This window comes from Moschus berezovskii, chromosome 3, assembly GCF_049115385.1.
Source record: "Moschus berezovskii isolate FMDL1 chromosome 3, NW_MosBer_1.0, whole genome shotgun sequence".
Taxonomy (NCBI): Eukaryota; Metazoa; Chordata; class Mammalia; order Artiodactyla; family Moschidae; genus Moschus; species Moschus berezovskii.
Window position 1 is genome coordinate 22,527,020 of NC_142462.1, and position 20,031 is coordinate 22,547,050.

The window sequence follows — 20,031 nt, forward strand, 5'->3', positions numbered from 1 at the left end:
CTCTTGAGAGTCCCTTGTACTGCAAGGAGATCCAACCAGTCCATTCTAAAGGAGATCAATCCTGGGTGTTCATTGGAAGGACTGATGCTAAAGCTGAAACTCCACAACTTTGGCCACCTCATGCGTCGAGTTGACTCACTGGAAACGAGTCTGATGCTAGGAAGAATTGGGGGTGGGAGGAGATGGGGACGACGGAGAATGAGATGGCTGGATGGCATCACTGACTCAATGGACATGAGTTTGAGTGAACTCCGGGAGTTGGTGATGGACAGGGAGGCCTGGCGTGCTGTGATCCATGGGGTCACAAAGAGTCGGACATGACTGAGCGACTGAACTGAACTGAACTGAACTGCCTAAGAAAGACCCCTTTGTTTTTTCTTTAATTAATTATTTTAATTGGAGGCTAATTACTTTACAATATTGTAGCGGTTTTTGCTAAACATCAACATGGATCAGCCATGGGTGCTCATGTGTTCCCCATCCTGAACCCCCCTCCCACCTCCCTCCCCATCCCATCCCCCAGGGTATTCCCAGTGCACCAGCCCTGGGCACCCTGTCGCATGCATCAAACCTGGACTGGCAATCCGCTTCACATATGATAATATACACATTTCAATGCTATTCTCTCAAATCATCCCATCCTCTCCCTCTCCCACAGAGTCCAAAAGACTGTACATCTGTGTCTCTTTTGCTGTCTCGCACATAGGGTCATCATTACCATCTTTCTAAGTTCCATATATATGCGTTAGTATACTGTATTGGTGTTTTTCTTTCTGACTTACTTCACTCTGTATAATAGGCTCCAGTTTCATCCACCTCATTAGAACTGATTCAAATGCATTCTTTTTGATGGTTGAGTAATACTCCATTGTGTATATGTACCAAAGCTTTCTTATCCATTCGTCTGCAGATGGACATCTAGGTTGCTTCCATGTCCTCGCTATTATAAACAGTGCTGCGATGAACATTGGGGTACATGTGTCTCTTTCAATGTTGGTTTCCTTGGTGTGTATGCCCAGGAGTGTGATTGCTGGGTCGTATGGCAGTTCTATTTCCAGTTTTTTAAGGAATCTCCACCCTGTTCTCCATAGTGGCTGTACTAGTTTGCATTCCCACCAACAGTGTAAGAGGGTTCCCTTTTCTCCATACCCTCTCCAGCGTTTATTGCCTGTAGACTTTTTTGCTAGCAGCCCATTCTGACTGGCATGAAATTGTACCTCATTGTGGTTTTGATTTGCATTTCTCTGATAATGAGTGATGTTAAACATTTTTTCATGTTTTTGTTAGCCATATGTATGTCTTCTTTGGAGAAATGTCTGTTTAGTTCTTTGGCCCATTTTTTGATTGGGTCATTTATTTTTCTGGAATTGAGCTGCAGGAGCTGCTTATATATTTTTGAGATTAATTCTTTGTCAGTAGCTTCGTTTGCTATTATTTTTTCCCATTCTGAAGGCTGTCCTTTCACCTTGCTTATAGTTTCCTTCATTGTGCAAAAGCTTTTAAGCTTAATTAGGTCCCAATTGTTTATTTTCGCTTTTATTTCCATTACTCTGGGAGGTGGGTCATAGAGGATCCTGCTGTGATTTATGTCAGAGAGTGTTTTGCCTATGTTTTCCTCTAGGAGTTTTATAGTTTCTGGTCTTACGTTTAGCTCTCTAATCCATTTTGAGTTTATTTTGGTGTATGGTGTTAGGAAGTGTTCTACTTTCATTCTTTTACAAGTGTTGACCAGTTTTCCCAGCACCACTTGTTAAAGAGATTGTCTTTTCTCCATTGAATATTCTTGGCTCCTTTGTCAAAGATAAGGTGTCCATAGGTGCATGGATTTCTCTCTGGAAGAAAGCCCCCCTTTGCTTTATGTGGTGGTGGTGAATACAAATAATAAGGGAGGTCAGAGGAATACAGAGTGCATTTACTTTTCTAGTTGGTTTAAAAGATTTACAAATTTTGTGGCTTTGAAAAATAGTGAATATTCTACAGTCACATTTTATGCTATTGATTTGATATTTCGATATAAATTGAATAAACCCTGGGTGTAGTTTTTGTTTCCCATTAATTCTTGTAGAATATTCCCCAATAAAGTTTCTCAATGGGAAAGACTAAACTGATGTCATGAAGAAATGATTCTCAGATGAAAGTGCCTTAATGGCAGTGAAAACAATAAGAAGCATTGGCACAGCACCTTGGGAGTCAAACTTTGGAGAAATGTGATTAAGGCACAAAGAAATGGTTAAGAAAATTCCAAACTATAGTTTCTTTAGAATAACACCTTGTGTGGTGTCAGCATATGACAGGTGTTACTGTTAGGCTACATTGAAATACCTTGAGGCAAAATATTGGGATTACATTCATTTTGATTGAAACAAGATTTCTAAGGTTGATAGCCCCTGTAACATATGGAGACATACTTACTTCAGCTACACACGATTAAATAGGCTCCATTTGGAAGCAAGGAAAGGGAGGATGGCAAAGACTGGAAACTCAGGCATTCAGTAAAGAAAATAGGAAAATAACAATTCCAAGACTCATGTAAATAACTAACACCTTTTTTGAATTATAAACAAATATTTCAGACACTTGGACAACTAACTATAATTTCCATTACTTTACACTGTTTTCCAACTATTTCTTGACTAGCGCTGGGCAAAGTTAAATATGGACACCCCAGTGGGCTTTCTTCCATGACCATGAAATCCTCGCAAACTTGCTTGAAGGATGCCTTAATATGTATTACCAGAAGAGGGGACAGTTACACAGCAGTTTCTGGGGACACTGAGGTGACCAAAGCATAGTTGTTTCCTTCAAAGTTACCATGACTTGTTGGCAAATAATTGCAAACACACTCAGTGCAAAAAAGGTTTGTACAAAGCAGAGATAAAGGGAAGTAGGGAGGGGGTAAGGTGAAGGTGGCTGTAGGGAAGGCACAGGAGCAAGCCCAGAAAGGGGTGCCCTTGAGCTAAAGAGGGGTAGGAGTTCATCTGAGAGGGAGGAAGGTAAAGGCATTCTAAGAGGCAGGTGAGTTCACAGACCTGGAGGTGTTTAACAGATCAGAGATGCACAAAGAGCAGAGGAGGACACTGGGAATTACTGGTGATAGGGTGCCGAAAATGCTCAGTGAGGATGACAGGTTGAAGATTCGGATGTTGTCCTGTGGGCCAGCAGGGCGCCTGTAAACATTCTGAACAGAAGTGTAAAATTATTCCATTAAATTTTTGGAAAGACCATTCTGTCTGTCCTGTTGAGAGCAAGTGGAGGAAGCAAGTCCAGAGAAAGAAAGGTTAATTGGGAGGCCATTGCTAGAAAACAGGATTTGAATCAGGACAGAGTTGTGGTACATAGAAATGTGATGATAACAACTAAATTTCAAGCTAGAGTTATGGTGGCTTAATTTACTAGGACAGGGTATACAGGTTTAGGAAGGAAGGTAATTAGTTGAGCTTTGAGCTTCCGTGTTTGTCATCCTAGGTGATATCTTGGTTGATTAATGATAGCATAGAAGACAGGTAGAGGGTGGAATGGCTTGGCACTGACCTCCAAGGCAGATGGGTGTGCAGCCAGGAAGGCTGGCAGATACCTCTCTGGAAGGCATCCGTCAGCTGTATCTGACGTTTAGGAGAAGCAGCAGCTTCCTCCTTCCACTCTGTGGCATTGCCAATCCCATCTCCTATCACTGTAGTGAATGTGGCTTTTAACAGAAAAGTATCCCTTAGAAGTTTAATGGGCTGCCAGTCACTCTCAACTTCATGGAAAATAGAACTTTCGTATGTACAAGCTGGATTTAGAAAGGGCAAAGGAACCAGAGATCTAATTACCAACATCAGTAGGATCATAGGAAAAGCAAGGGAATTAAAAAAAAAATCTGCTTCATTGACTACGCTAAAGCTGTGTGGATCACAACAAACTGGGAAATTCTTAAAGAGATGGGAATACAAGACCATCTTACTTGCCTCCTGAGAAATCTGTTTGTAGGACAGGGAGCAGCAGTTAGAATCGGACACGGAACCATGGACTAGATCAAAATTTGGAAGTGAGTATGTCAAGGCCATATATTGTCACCCTGCTTATTTAACTTATATGCAGAGTACATCATCGGAAATGTCAGGCTGGAAGACTCACAAGCTGGAATCAAGATTTCCAGGAGAAATATCAACAACCTCACATATGCTCTCCTGGTGGCTTCCTTTGGGCATTCCTGGTGGCTCAGACAGTAAAGAATTCACCTACAGTGCCGGAGACCTGGGTTCAATCCTTGCGTTGGGTAGATTCCCTGGAGAAGAGCATGGAAACCCACTCCAGTATTCTTTCCTGGAGAATTCCCATGGCTGCAGTCCATGGCGTCTCAAAGAGTTGGACACAACTGAGTGACTAACACACACACAAAGTGGGAACAGTGACAGATATTATTTTCTTGGGCTCCAAAATCACTGCTGATGGTGACTGCAGCCAGGAAATTAAAAGACGCTTGCTCCTTGGAAGAAAAGCTATGACAAACCTAGATGGTGCATTAAAAAGCAGAGATACAACTTTGCCCACAAAGATCTATATAGTTAAAGCTATGTTTGGTTTTTCCAAACGTAAAGATGTGAGAGTTGGACCATAAAGAAAGCTGAGTGTTGAAGAATTGATGCTTTCGAATTGTGGCGCTTGCTGGAGAAGACTCTTGAGAGTCCCTTGGACAGCAAGGAGATCAAACCAGTCAGTGCTAAAGGAAATAAACCCTGAATATTCATTGTAAGCACTGATGCTAAAGCTCCAGTACTTTGGTCACCTGATGTGAAGAGCTGATTTATTGGAAAAGACCCTGATGCTGGGAAAGATTGAGGGCAAGAAGAGAAGGGGGTGACAGAGGATGAAATGCTTGGATGGCATCACTCAATGGACATGAGTTTGAACAAATTCTGGGAGATAGTTAAGGACAGGGAAGCCTGGCGTGCTGCAATTCTTGGGGTCACAGAGTCGGACACGACTGTGAGACTGAACAGCAATAATTAGCTGAGCTAATCTTAGATTTGGAGGAAATGGAAGGAACTAGTTTGGGAGTATGAGGGGAACTGGAATTACTGGATGGTGGCAACTAGGCAGCTGAGGGTGCATTCAGTTCAGTTCAGTTCAGTCGCTCAGTCGTGTCCGACTCTCCGCGACCCCATGAATCACAGCACGCCAGGCCTCCCTGTCCATCACCAAAATTAGGGGATTAGGGTAAATAAAAGCCAAGTTTCAGAAGTAACAAGTCTAGATAGGGAGGTTGGAGAGCCCAATTACAGCACTTGGGATTTTTTTTAAAGACGTTCTTGTTTGTTCTAATGTTCCTAATCTTCAACAATTGGAGTATAATCGAAAGAACCTGACGTTTATGTCCTAAGTGCTTTTATAAACTAAGATTTAATTAAGTTAATTTATTTACTTAACTGTGCTGGGTCTTTGTTGCTGCAAGAGGGCTTTCTGTAATTTGTGGCGAGAACGGGCCGCTCCACTCTAGTGGAGATGTGCAGGCTTCTCACTGTGGTTTCACTTGCTGTGGAGCATGCGCTGTAGGTGCGCGGGCTGGAGTAGCTGCGGCTCTCCGACTGCGGAGCACAGGCTCAGTAGTTGTGGCACATTGGCTTAGTTGCTCTGCAGCATGTGGGATCCTCCAGGACCAGGGACTGAAACATGTCCCTCGCATGGGCAGGCAGACTCGCAACCACTGGACCACCAGGGAAGCCCCATCCTGCTTGCCTTTAATTTAAGGTAGATAGGATCATATCTGTGAGTCCATATTGCACATGAAAAGCCTGAGGCTTGGAGAGTTGAATAACTGGCGAAGTGGCAGAGCTGGGTATCTTTGCCCCCAAATCCACAGCACTGTTTCTACTCTCTCATATTGGATTCTGAGATGAGAGAGGAAAAGAAAATTAATAGGATGAACATAGATATTAAAGGGAAAGAGTGGGTTATATTACTTAAACATATTTGATGGCTTTAAGTCTTTGGAAAAGATGATCTCATAACTTCTGTTGCAGTCCCTGTATTCAAGCCTCTTCCTAGATCCTCAGATCTCAGACCTGTGCTCTCAGGGTTGCATTTAAAATAAACCAAGTCTGAAAATCATTATTTTACTTTGTTAAGATGTCAGTCAATCATTGATGATAAGCTATCCATCCAGTTGCTTTGCTTCCCAAATTATCTAACATAGTGGGAACATATTGACAGCACTATGTTTTAAATGTGTTTAGACTAGAGGGTTTATAATTTTAAATGTACTTAAATTTCATGATCTCATTCAGTCCACATATCATCCTACAAAATGACAGTGGTTTTTGTTGTTGCTGTTGTTTGTTTTTGGCTTTTAAATTTCAGAGTTGAAATGGAAGATCAGAGAGGTTAAGTGACTTTCTCAGTCCCACACAGCAAAGTAGAGTTAGTGCCAGTACTAGAAAAAGCAGTTTTCCAGTTGGCTCAATGGTAAAGAATCTGCCTGCCAATGCAGGAGAAGCGAGAGACGTGGGTTCAGTCCCTGGGTCAGGAAGATCCCCTGGAATAGGAAATGACAACCCACTTCAGTATTCTTGCCTGGAGAATCCCTGTGGACAGAGGAGCCCGGTGGGACTGAGCATGTGCACACACACACACACACACGGAAAAGTATGTCTTTTGACTTATTAGCAGTATTCTTTCCATCATACCACACAGATGTAGTGATGTGTGTTCATAGATTTAGAGAGAGAGATGGAAAGGGAAGGAGAAGATTTATAACAGGAAAGGAAAGCAATGCAAGATCCAATGAAAATCCAGGGAACTCGGTTTCTTTTCTTTCAAATGCATCATTTATGTCTTTCAGACATTCATTCTTTTGTTTTGTCCAACTTTTTTTCAAAGATCCTTAGGGTCTCGAGATTTCAGTGAAGTGCCATGGAGGTAGCTACCCAGGCTGTCTCTGAAGGGTTCTGGAGGCTGGGGAGTTAATGGAGCTCAGAAGTTCACTGCACTGTGGTCAGCGCAGCTCCAGAGTTACAGTTTTCTCACTGGTAATGAGCTGAGTTTGCTCCATTGTCTAAAAGAGACCCACTATATATATGATGCTGCTGCTTCTGCTAAGTCACTTTAGTCGTGTCTGACTCTTTGTAACCACCAGGCTCCTCTGTCCATGGGATTCTCCAGGCAAGAATACTGGAGTGGATAGCCATGCCCTCCTCCAGGGTATCTTCCCGACCCAGGGATCAAACCTGAGTGTCTTATGTCTCCTGCACTGGCAGGCAAGTTCTTTACCACTAGCGCCACCTGGAAAGCCCATGTATGATGCTACTTGATGTAAATGACAGCAACTGTGAATGACTTACCAGTGAGGCTGACTCTAGGGGGCAAAACTCCTAATATCCCTTGGATTAAATCCCATTAATTTTAGCGGGTACCAGTCCAAGTGCCTGCGTTTTCAAAGTGCAGTGGCTTAATCTTTACCAAGTAATTCAGCCATCAGACCCTTCCAGGGCTTTCCTTCAGCACTTCCACGCTTCTTCGGAAATACTGATTTCTGTTGATTGATCGTTGTTGACCAAGGATTAAGTGGTTGTTATTCTATCTTTGGAGAGGAGAAAAGGTGGCATCCAGGCATACCTACAAAGCTCAGTGACACCTTTTCCCTGGTTGTCTTGCTACCACTGCTGCTGTTGAAGGCAGGCTAATTAGTTACTTCCTTCCAAAAATATCCATTTAAATCTGCATGTGCCAAATTAAGATATCTTCATAATACAGCTTTCAAAGTACAGAGAGAAAACTGATCCTAGTGTCTCTTTTCTGTTGACTGCCATAGTTTTAAAAATAAAAAAAACCTGTTTCAGTCAAATTAAAAAAAAATCTGTCAAAGTATTACCTGCATAAATAATAGTGAAATAGTTAAAACTGCACCTACAGCTGACTCAGGGTCATTACTTTTCCTTTTAAAGAGGCATAGCTAATATAAGTAAGTAGACCAAAGAGGATATTTAAAATATATCCATGTATTGCCTTTTGTTAATATCTTTAACCCTGGAAAATCATGTCCATAATCGTAGCTCATTATCTTAATTAGATCTGCCCTACATTATCTCACAATTTATTCTCATTACTTCATAGATGATCAGCCTCCCAAAAAGAATGTGAGCAGAATTTTCTGATTTTTATTGTGATAGTGTCTGTCTTCTCTTTCAAACTCTATTTAGATCTTTGGGGTGTTATAATAGTGATGCTATATTTAATTAAAAATTACATTAGAAAGATATTAATATTCATTCTGATGACTGAACACAGGATTAACTCAAGAATTAAAATCTCTATAATGGCTAATGAGGTGAACTCTGCTGGGATGCCCATAAAAACAGAGAAGAATCATAAAAATGGCTAAAAATGGATGCATTCCTGTCTGCTGTTATGCTCTGTATATAGGCAGCAGGCCTCTTCAGTAACACATCATCTTCATGTGTGCTTGCCTTGGAGTGTGACAGCACCTGATGTACTTGACCCATAACCCTGCCTTCAGTCTCACACCTCTTAAGGGATCATGACTCCATTGCCAGAAAGCTATACCTTCTCTCTTCTACTGTCCCCCTCATTTATCCGAGATAGTTGTGTTTCTAATAGCTTGTCTGTTAAAATGAATTTATAGTTTTTTGAGGTAGGAAATATTATTGTACTTTCAACATTCTGGCTTGTAATACAGAATCTGGAGAAAAGCCACAGTTGAGGAAGGCAAAATTATAACTACTTATGCAAAATGGGAAGAAAAAAATTGCTAAGTTAAGGTTAGCAACTGTTTGTGAGGTTGGTTCTAAGAGCATTAAGAGCATAAAGTGTTGAGGCAAATATAGACACTGTTGGGCCAATTCTGGGACCCTCTGTTGCAGGTTGGTTCTGTAGGAAGGGAGAGTCATGTGACAGGGCAGATAATTAAGATCCTGGAAATTCACCGTGGAATGGGGCTTGGGCAGTGGATTCAGGGGCAGAGCGCAAGTCCCAGCAGAGCAGGATGCAGCCTCAGGGAGAGGACCTTGGCTGACGGATCCAAAGTCTTTGCTGGCTACTGTTGGTTTTTTTCCAGACAGCTGTTTCATGGCAAATGTGGTAGGTAAAAAAATGAAGAACAAAACCAAATTTTGTTGTATCCATGGAAGGACTGATGCTAAAGCTGAAACTCCAATACTTTGGCCACCTCATGCGACAAGTTGACTCACTGGAAAAGACTGATGCTAGGAGGGATTGGGGGTGGGAGGAGATGGGGATGACAGAGAATGAGATGGTTGGATGGTATCTCCAACTCGATGGACATGAGTTTGAGTGAACTCCGGGAGTTGGTGATGGACAGGGAGGCCTGGCGTGCTGTGATTCATGGGGTCACAAAGAGTCGGACATGACTGAGTGACTGAACTGAACTGAACTGAACTGAAAGGTCTTCTTGGAAGAGAGGATAGTACAGTGTGGTACGAAGAGCCCTGAGTTGAATCAGAAGTAATTTCTATTCCTTCTTTGTTTATGAGAAATTAACCAAATTGCATAACCTCTTTGGGCCTCATATTTTTTCTCTCTGAAATTAAGAGGTTGGAGTAAACAATAATCACTAAAACCCTTCTAGCTATAGAGTCCTGAGAAACTTATGGCGAGGCTAAGTTTCTCCCATACATACAGTATCATGATAAAAGCCATAGTGGATTGATTGTAAAAATAGTGTCAGTCATTTCCCTGTCAGCATCTGCCACCTCTCAATTGACTTGGCAGATTTTCCCATCAAAAGGTAGCATCTGTACCCTCACCCCTTAATATGACCTGAGCTTGTGATTTTCCTTGATTTACAATATTGGGTAACTTCCCAGGTGGCTCAGTGGTAAAGAATCTGCCTGTCTATGCAGGAAACACAGAAGACTCAGGTTCGATCCCTGTATCAGGAAGATCCCCTGGAGGAGGAAATAGCAACCTACTCCAGTATTCTTGCCTGGAAAATCTCAAGGACAGAGGAGCCTAGCAGGCTACCTTCCATGGGATCACAAAGAGTTGGGCATGATGAGCGACTGAGCAGGCAGGTCCAAGCCTAGGCCTCAAGAAGTTCTGTGCTCTTTTGCATGCTCTCTCTCTCGCTCTTGGATCCTACCTTCATTATGAGGACAAGCCTGGGTGAATTGGGTGAATTCACTGGAGTTGTGTGAGAAACATGTGGAGGAAAGCTGAATCATTTCAGCCAAGGCCACCTGGTTCAGCAAGTCCCCACGGACCTGTTTGTTGACCACAGACACATCAGTGAGCCCAGATGAGATAAAACAAGCTCAGCCCAGGTCACCAGAACTGTGACTCCTAGACTCATGAGAAATAATAAATGGTTCTTGTAATAATACATATTGGCATAAGCCAATATGTTTGAGATATCTTTATGCAATAAAAAACTACCTCATGCATGAAATTTCTCTGGCTCTACCCCCAACTCATTCACCCAAGAATTCAGTTGCTGGTAAAGTCCTCTCTTCCTGACCCTGGCTATTTCTTAGGGCCTTTAGGCAGTGTTTCATTAAATGCTCATGAAAAGTCTGGTGATAGTCCAGCCAAATAGTCAGCCAAATAGCCCCCACTGGGTCCTACCATCAGCTCTGCTGTACACTGCTGTTCCAGCTGGAGCGTGGATACTGCACTGGTGGCAGGCATTGCTCCTACCTGCTACTGCTAGCTGGTACTCTGGCCACAATTAACAAGTGCTTCGGGGTGCCAAAGCTCTGTTGAGGGAAGAGTGACCAAGTTACAGAAATGCTTTGTTTGTTCTATTCTCTGTTACATGGTCATCAAGTCTGTAATGTCTTAAGCTTTGTCTTACCAAAGATCTAGTGTCTTAAAAGAAGTTTAAATTAAATAAATTTTAGGTTTTATCTATTGTCCCTTGTCTTCCTAGGGCTTAGAAACTGGATCAGAGAAAGGAATGAGTGAAGATGCCATGTAACACCCAGGACACCTTTCCCTTGCAATGATTAAAGCTTTGGTGTTGGGAGAACTTTGTCATGCCCAACTCTTTCCTTTCTAAGGATGAGTGTTTTCCTGGGAGCCTCCTTTGTACTGTCAGTAAATACACTTCGGGGAGTTTGCCGCGCCATCATATGAGGGTCACACAGATGCGTTCAAATTCTGGCCCAGGATGAAGCTAGGATATCCTCATTGTGATTGTTTTGAAATCTGCTTCTTGTATCCAGAGAGAGGAACGTTGGGAGCCAAGAGGTGGTTACTTAAGTGTCACTTAGGTATCGGCTGTCTCTCATTGCAATGTGCATTTTTGTTTTGCACAAAATATCTTAATATTTTCAATTCACTTTAACCCAAAAACTGACAGAACCTTTTAAAACCCATTCTTCTCCATTCACACCAAAAAGCTTAGTCATCAGCATCAGTTCAGTTCAGTTCAGTCGCCCAGTCGTGAATGACTGTTTGTGACCCCATGAATCACAGCACGCCAGGCCTCCCTGTCCATCACCAACTCCTGGAGCTCACTCAAACTCATGTCCATCGAGTTGGTGATGCCATCCAGCCATCTCATTCTCCATCGTCCCCGTCTCCTCCCACCCCCAATCCCTCCTAGCCTCAGAGTCTTTTCCAGTGAGTCAACTCTTCGCATGAGGTGGCCAAAGTATTGGAGTTTCAGCTTTAGCATCAGTCCTTCCAATGAACACCCAGGATTGATCTCCTTTAGAATGGACTGGTTGGATCTCCTTGCAGTCCAAGGGACTCTCAAGAGTCTTCTCCAACACCACAGTTCAAAAGCATCAATTCTTCAGCGATCAGCCTTCTTCACAGTCCAACTCTCACATCCATCCATACATGACCACTGGAAAAACCATAGCCTTGACTAGATGGACCTTTGTTGGCAAAGTAACGTCTCTGCTCTTTAATACGCTATCTAGGTTTGTCATAACTTTCCTTCCAAGGAGTAAGCGTCTTTTAATTTCATGGCTGCAATCAGCATCCATAGTGGTTTTGGAGCCACAAAAAATAAAGTCTGACACTGTTTCCACTGTTCCCCATCTATTTCCCATGAAGTGATGGGACCAGATGCCATGACCTTTGTTCTCTGAATGTTGAGCTTCAAGCCAACCTTTTCACTCTCCTCTTTCACTTTCATCAAGAGGTTTTTTAGTATCAGTTCAGTTCAGTTGCTCAGTCGTGTCCGACTCTCCGCAACCCCATGAATCACAGCACGCCAGGCCTCCCTGTCCATCACCAACTCCCGGAGTACACTCAAACTCATGTCCACAGAGTCGGTGATGCCATCCAGCCATCTCATTCTCCGTCGTCCCCTTCTCCTCCCGCCCCCAACCTTTCCCAGCATCAGAGTCTTTTCCAGTGAGTCAACTCGTCGCATGAGGTGGCCAAAGTATTGCAGTTTCAGCTTTAGCATCAGTCCCTCCAATGAACATCCAGGATTGATCTCCTTTAGAATGGACTGGTTGGATTTCCTTGCAGTATAAGGGACTCTCAAGAGTCTTCTCCAACACCACAGTTCAAAAGCATCGATTCTTCGGCGATCAGCTTTCTTCACAGTCCAACTCTCACATCCATACATGACCACGGGAAAAACCATTGCCTTGACTAGATGGACCTTGGTTGGCAAAGTAATGTCTCTGCTTTTTAATATACTATCAAGGTTGGTCATAACTTTCCTTCCAAGGAGCAAGCGTCTTTTAATTTCATGGCTGCAATCAGCATCTGCAGTGATTTTAGGTCCTGCTAAAAACTTTGTGAGGAGAATGAAGATGAGGTTTATATCACATATTAGTTGATTTAATCTAAGTTCTGCTGTGATAATATATAAACCCTTGAATCCTAGTGACTCTACACAAATAATACACTTTTCTCCCTCAGACAGAATCTGGTGTCCTCCTCCATTTTTTCCAGCTTCATGGAGACATAACTGACATACGACATTGTGTAAGTTTAAAGTGTGTGCTTCAATTTGATATACTTATTACTGGAAAATGATTACTACCGTAATATTAGCTAACACCTTTATCATATATCACTACCATTTCCTTTTTGTAGTGAGAGCATTTGAGATTTACTCTTCTAGCTAACTTTCAAGTATGTAAGATAACATTATTAAGTATAATCACTATACCCCTTCTCCACCATGTAGCTGCACCGTCTGGAACACATAGCCTCCAAAGTCACCAGAGCAGGAAAAAGGAAAGAACAGGAGAACGTTTAGGAAGCAAGCTACAGAATCCATTTTGTTCATTTTCCACTGGCATGATCTGATTGCTTGATCCCACTTAGGTGCATGGGGCTTGGAAATGTAGAGAAACACCTTAATATTAGGTAGGTTCTTTTAGTCTCTCTACTGTCTGCCTTTCTAGTCATCAAACTTCCAGCTACTCCTTTTCCACACATACACAACATCTCAACCCAGTCTTAGGAGAGACAACCCAAAGTCCAATCCAGTCACTACGTCAAGTTCTGTGGAGTACACGGGCCTCTTCTTGAGGTCTGTGTGAAGGTCTTTGGGACCAGATGACCTGTGAACTAAAAGGAAAATTATGGCCTTCCCACCTCTGTTGGATATGCATTGGTAGAAAGGGGCAGGATAGTCATGGCCCACACTTTTGCTTGGAAAGGGGAAGACTGAGGAAACACAGCAGTGATGACATCCCCCTCCTCTCTCCTGTGGTGGCTGTTCCTGCGTGCGGTCTCAGGGCTGAGCCTTGAGAGCAGTCGCACTCCAGTTGTGCTCCATGGCTGCAAGCTCTTCCCTCTGAGATGTTCCTTCTTTTCCATTATTCTCTTTAGCGCCTCTGAAGTGGGGAGAGGGAAACAGGAGCTCCTTGGGAGCTGCACAGTTTTTTTCAGCAACCTTCTTTCTCATGGGTCACTGGGGACCCAAGAGTTGCAAGTCTCACAATGTCAGTTGTTTTTTAAATGCAGACTCATGGTGTACTTGGCAACATAGTTCCCTCACAGAGAGTAGGCTTCTGATGTATTTGCTTCCAACAAGCTCCATGTGCCGGTAATCGCACCAGAAGTTCTTTTCTAGACCGAGTTCTACAAGTCTGCTTTGCTTCATTGCTTCACACTCCCATGCATTTGTCTGTCAGCTTTACAGTGGTTACCTTGAAGATGTCTGAATAATAGGTGAGAAATTCACACGCTTAATCCGATCCTTGTCCTGAGTCATTTCATCTAACAGAAAGATTCACTGTGATTTTGTTACAAAGTCTTTGGAGATCCCTCCTTTTAATGTTCGAGCTCTAGAAGTAGTCACTTTTTTGACTTGCAAGTCCCTAAATTTCTGAACTGTTTCTATTCCTTTCATTTCTCTTTGAACTTATTTTATCCTTGTAATGTTTGTCAAAAATAGCTAAAATTTGCTTTCAATGTTCTTCCCCTAAACCATGTGTTCAGAAGCATATGGTCTGCTTCCCAAATTATCACAGGAAATAATTTTGTCAAATGCTTTCCTCCACTACATAAAATGGATCTAACTTTGGATACCTCACTGCTGTCTAATTGCTAAGCCATTGCTGCACATTTTAGGTTTCTTTATTAGGTCCTCTTATCACTGGTACAATTTCTGATTTAGTTATGATAGGCTAGAATATGCTATGAAAACAGATATTTTCATTCCAACCTAGTTCTTGAACAGAATGAAGTCTTCTTTCTTCTTCATGCAAAATCTCTAGTTCAGTTCAGTTCAGTTCAGTCGCTTAGTCGTGTCCGACTCTTTGCAACCCCATGAATCACAGCATGCCAGGCCTCCCTGTCCATCACCAACTCCCGGAGTTCACTCACACTCATGTCCATCGAGTCAGTGATGCCAACCAGCCATCTCATTCTCTGTCATCCCCATCTCCTCCTGCCCCCAATCCCTACCAGCATCAGAGTCTTTTCCAGTGAGTCAACTCGTTGCATGAGCTCTAGGGTCCTGTCTTATTTTACTGTAGTTATAAGCTGCCATCAGATCAGAAGGGTATAAATTGTGGGGATAATATTAAAGGAAGTTCAGAGTGACATTCTGTTTAGCAAAGTTGGATTATATGTCAGGATTAATACTAGTTATATTTTTTGTATGTTTACTTAATGTAATTAAGAAAGCTTATAGTGCCTGAATCATTGGTTTCTTTCCCTTGAGAGAGCAGTGGATAAGAATAGGGAGAGGGAAGTATTTTATTACACTTACAGAATGAAAATTAGCAGGACATTTGTGCTAGTGGATATATAAAATGAAATCTTCTCTAAGTTATAATCATATTTAAATTTTTTGCGTTGGTAACTAAATAACTGTTGCACTTTCTTTTGGTGGCTTATTGGTGAATACAAACACAGATGCTTTTATTTGTTTTATAGTTTATAGCAGTGCTTTCAGCAACCTTGAGAGGTAGGCATGGCATGTGTGTTTAATTGCTTCAGTCATGTCCCACTCTTTGCAACTGCATGGACCATACCCCACCAGGCTCCTCTGTCCATGGGGTTTTCCTGGCAAGGATACTAGAGTGGGTTGCCATTTCCTTCCTCAGGGCATCTTCCTGACCCATGGTTGGAACCTGCATTTCCTGCATTGCAGGCAGATTCTTTACCGCTAAGTCACCAGGGCATGGCAGAGCTGGTATATTTATTATGTTCATTAAATGATGTGCAAACAGAGTCACCTGCCACAGTTCTTGGCACACTTAGGGTCTTAAAAAGATATTCTTGAATGAATGAATAAGTGAATACAATGCTGAATGAGTAAATGAAGCAGGTTAAATGACTAGTTCTAGATTGGTTAGTACTTAACACAGTCTAACCAAGTTTCCCAGCATTCTATTAATGCTGCCTTAAAGCAGCTTCAGAGTCCAGGCTTACACTTCTGCTCTAAATATTTTCTTTGGAGTTTTGCTGATGAATTGAAGTTTCATAACAAAAAGAAAGCAGATGGCTTTTGGGAGGGGCTTCTACTTGCTCTTTGAACTGTGTTTCTGTTTTGCTTGTTTATGCAGAGTGTGCATGAAGGTTTCCAGAGCCTTAATTTCAAACTGCATCATTTAATAAAACACAATAAGGAGAATTAAGAAGAAAGGCTGCAGGGGAACATCCTGCTTATTATCTCCGAAATGAGAGAGCTATTTTTTCTTCCATCAGTTGCCGATGATGGGGTTTTTGTTTCCTTTCGTCCGGGCACAGTTGTGATATTCAATGAGAGGAGTGTGAAGTGCCACTTTAAAGTCAAATATTCAATTTCTCCTAATTTACACGGGAAAGAAGGATCAAGTTGTGCAGCTGGGAGGTGATGTTTCTTCCCAGCAGCTGTCATTGAAGAGACACGTGCAGACCACAGAAGTCATTTGTCACAGAATCCATCCAGAATTTGCTGGGTGCGTCTCTCTTGCTAACGTGACATGAAATAGTGAAGCTTTCAAAATCAAGCACGGAGACTTCGTTGTATTGACGTGGGCAAAATGAAATGGAGAGCCGAGGCAATTATGTGGATAAATCAGGCCAAAAATATCCGACCACTGAGAGTAAAGTTCCTTTAGCTCAAATTATTCAGAGCGACTGTCCACGTTCATCAATTTATCAGGATAATGAATTTTATCCTATACTTTGTCACTACAGATATATCTTTGGTCTATGAATTTGAATGACTTGGTGATATTTTATTTCACTGGAAATTATAATAGGAGCTGAATGAGCAAGCACTATGTTGAAAGATTACTTCTGCAGCTATGATAATAGTCCAAGAAAATTTAAACTTCATTATTCAATAGCTAGCAGATATGGCTGTTGGAAGGGGAGTAGGGAGGGTGGTGTGAAATCTGTTGAGACTCAAATGCTTATAACTAATCTGTCTCTCCCATTTAGCAGTCCATTATCCTTAAATGTCTTGGTCTATAGCTCCTGGCTGCTTTTCTGGTCACTTGACAACTGGTTAAATTTCATCAGGTTTCATATAAATAATAATACATTATTATGTTGTACACACAAGTGTATCCCTTTGTGTGTTTTTAATACCCGCCTTGTTTGTATACAAAGAGATAATATTTCAAATCCATGAAAGATAAGCAAGGTTAGTTCTCATATCTGCCCATGCATTGGCTTTGAGCATTCTTCCTGGGATCCTCAGTATGTTGAGCTCTTTAGCCATCTTTCTGCTCGAGGGGCTCGGAGTCTCCTAAGGGACAGTGAAAAACCTTTGAGTGCTTAGCTGCTATTTTGGGTGTTCTGGTCCTTGCCCGAGTCTCCTAAACATCAGGAACAACTTGCCACTCAGAAGATACAAACAAATGCCACCTTTAAAATTTGTACCATAAAATTATAGTGTGAGGAAAAAAATCTAGAAGAATGAGCTTGTTGCTTCCAGTCACAATAGTATTATAAAATTTTGTTTTGAAAAGTGGAAATATGTGTGTGCTTTCTGGTTGAAAAATAAATACATTGCATAAAATTATCAGGAAAGTAAAATTCACCTAGAATTTAATATCCAACTATAACTGCTTGTTATGAGTTGAGTATTTGTAACTCCCACCCCTCAATTTCATAGGTTGAAGCCCTAACTCCAGTGTGATAGTATTTAGTATTGGGGTCTTTAGGGGCACAATAGAGGTAATAAATAAAGCCCTATGTGGGGACACAGTGAGAGGCCATTAACGAGACAGGAAGAGAGCTCTTGTTAGAAAACAACCCTGCAGGCACCTTGATCTTGGACTTCTAGCCACTAGAACTGTGAGAAAATAAATTTCAGTTGTTTAAGCTAACCAGTCTATAGTATTTTGTTGTGGCAGCCCAAGCCTACTAATACAGACTAATGTTTTTAATCTTTTTATACTTTAATATTCTTCTAGACCAAAGAAATATGTACATACACAATCTCCCAAGGCAACGGAGGTAAAAGCAAAAATAAACAAATGGGACCTAGTCAAAGTTAGAAGCATTTGCACCACAAAACCATTTGCACCATAAACCAAATGAAAAGACAACCAATAGACTGGGAGAAAATATTTGCAAATGATGCACCTGAGAAGGGCTTAATTTCTAAAATATACAAATAGCTCATACAACTCAATAACAACAGCAAAAACACTGACACCCCAATCAAGAAGTGCAGAAGACATAAATAGATACTTCTTTAAAGAAGACATGCCAGTGGCTAACAGGCACATGAAAAGAAATCTCTGTTGGTAAAGAATCTGCCTGCAATGTGGGAGACCCCGGTTCATTTCCTGGGTCGGGAAGATCCGCTGGAGAAGGGATAGGCTACTCACTGCAGTACTCTTGGGCTTCCCTTGTGGCTCAACTGGTAAAGAATCTGCCTGCAGTGCGGGAGACCTGGGTTCGATCCCTGGGTGGGGAAGATCTCCTGGAGAGACCTCTAGTATTCTGGCCTAGAGAATTCCATGGACTGTATGGTTCATTGGGTCGTAAAGAATCAGACACAACTGAATGACTTTCACTTTCACATCTCTAATTTTTAGAGAAATGCAAATCATAAATACAATGAGGTACCACCTCACCCGGTCAAAATGGCCATCAGTAAAATGTCTACAAATAAGAAACACTGGAGGGGGTGTGGAGAAAAGGGAACTCTCCTACATTGTTGGTGTGAATGTAAATTGGTGCAGCCACTGTGGAAAACAGTGTGGACATTCTTCATAAAACTAAAATATAGAGTTGCCATATGATCTAGCAATTCCATTTTTGGATATATATTCAGGAAAATAGCTGTAATTCTAAGAGATTTGGGCACCTTTATGTTCACTGCAGCACCATTTACCACCATAACCGAAACACAGAAACAACCTAAAAATCCATCGACAGATGAATGAATAAAGATGATGTGGAATATATATATATATTTTTTATATATATATACTCACTCACACACACACAATGGAGTACTACTCAGCCATAATAAGAATGAAATAATGTAATTTGCATCAACATGGATGGATCTAGAGATTATCATACTAAGTGAAGTAAGTCAGAAAAAGACAAGTGCCATATGGTATCACTTATATGTGGAATGTAAAATATGACACAAGTGAACTTATTTATTCACAGATATAGAGAACAGACTTGTGGTTGCCAAGGGTGTGAGAGGGTGGGGGAGGGATGAATTGGGAGTCTGGGATTAGCAGATGCAAACTATTATATGTTGAATGGAAAAACAACAAGGTCCTACTGTATAGGACAGACAACTATATTTAATATCCTATAATAAAGCATAATGGGAAAAAGATGAAAAAGACTATATATATATAAATCACTTTGCTGTACAGCAGAAATTAACCCAACATTGTAAATCAACTGTACTTCAATACAATAAAAACTCTGTACTACATATACATACAAATACATTCAGATATAGTATTATACTCAAAGGTTAAGATCAGTGATGTCCAACAGAAATATATTGAAATATATTGTGAATCACATACATAATTAAACAATTTTAGTAGCTACAGTTAAGCACTTAAAAAAAGTGAGTTTAGCAATAAGTCTAACAAAATTTTGAAGTTAATCCAATGTATCTAGAATATCATTTCCAACCTATGATCAGTTTAAAAATTGCTCTTGAGATAATTTACATTCTTTTTGCATTCTGTCTTTCAGATCTGATGTATACTTTATTCATACATCTTTTTTCAGTGTCAACTGGCCACATTTCAAGTGCCATGGCTACCACCTTGAAGAGAGCAGGTTTAAATCCAGGGCTTTCAGTCCTGAGCTTGGGTTAGGTCTCTGTGCTTTATTGGCCAAAAGACTTTGGGTAATTTAATTAATCCTTTAAATCCTGAGTTCCCTATGCTTAAAATGGAAGTTATAGAAGTATGTAGATCACAGGGTTGTCAGCGTGCCTAAATAATATTTTATATAAGGCATAAACAACTCATGATGAATACCGTTCAATAGATATAGGCAAAAATTATTTTTGTAGTCATAGAATATGAATTCATATTTTATAATAAATGCTGATTTTTGTATTTAAAACCATTTTCCTATCTAATATTTTCCCATAAATTCTAAATTTATAGACACATGCTAGAAAGTGAAATGTTACAAGCACATATGTCATCTCATTGCAAT

At 41.2% G+C, this 20,031-nt stretch overlaps 2 long non-coding RNA genes across 5 annotated transcripts in view; one reads left to right on the top strand and one right to left on the bottom strand.

Moving 5' to 3' along the window:
* LOC148778299 (uncharacterized) overlaps positions 1–17,794 on the top strand; it is a 42,988-nt gene extending 25,194 nt beyond the window's left edge. Inside the window, exon 3 of the long non-coding RNA XR_016036717.1 lies at positions 15,948–17,794. This is a non-coding gene — a long non-coding RNA (uncharacterized LOC148778299). The remainder of the gene's footprint in view (positions 1–15,947) is intronic.
* Positions 1–20,031, bottom strand: part of LOC148778297 (uncharacterized) — a 117,485-nt gene that overhangs the window by 67,809 nt on the left and 29,645 nt on the right. The gene's annotated exons all lie outside the window — the stretch shown is intronic.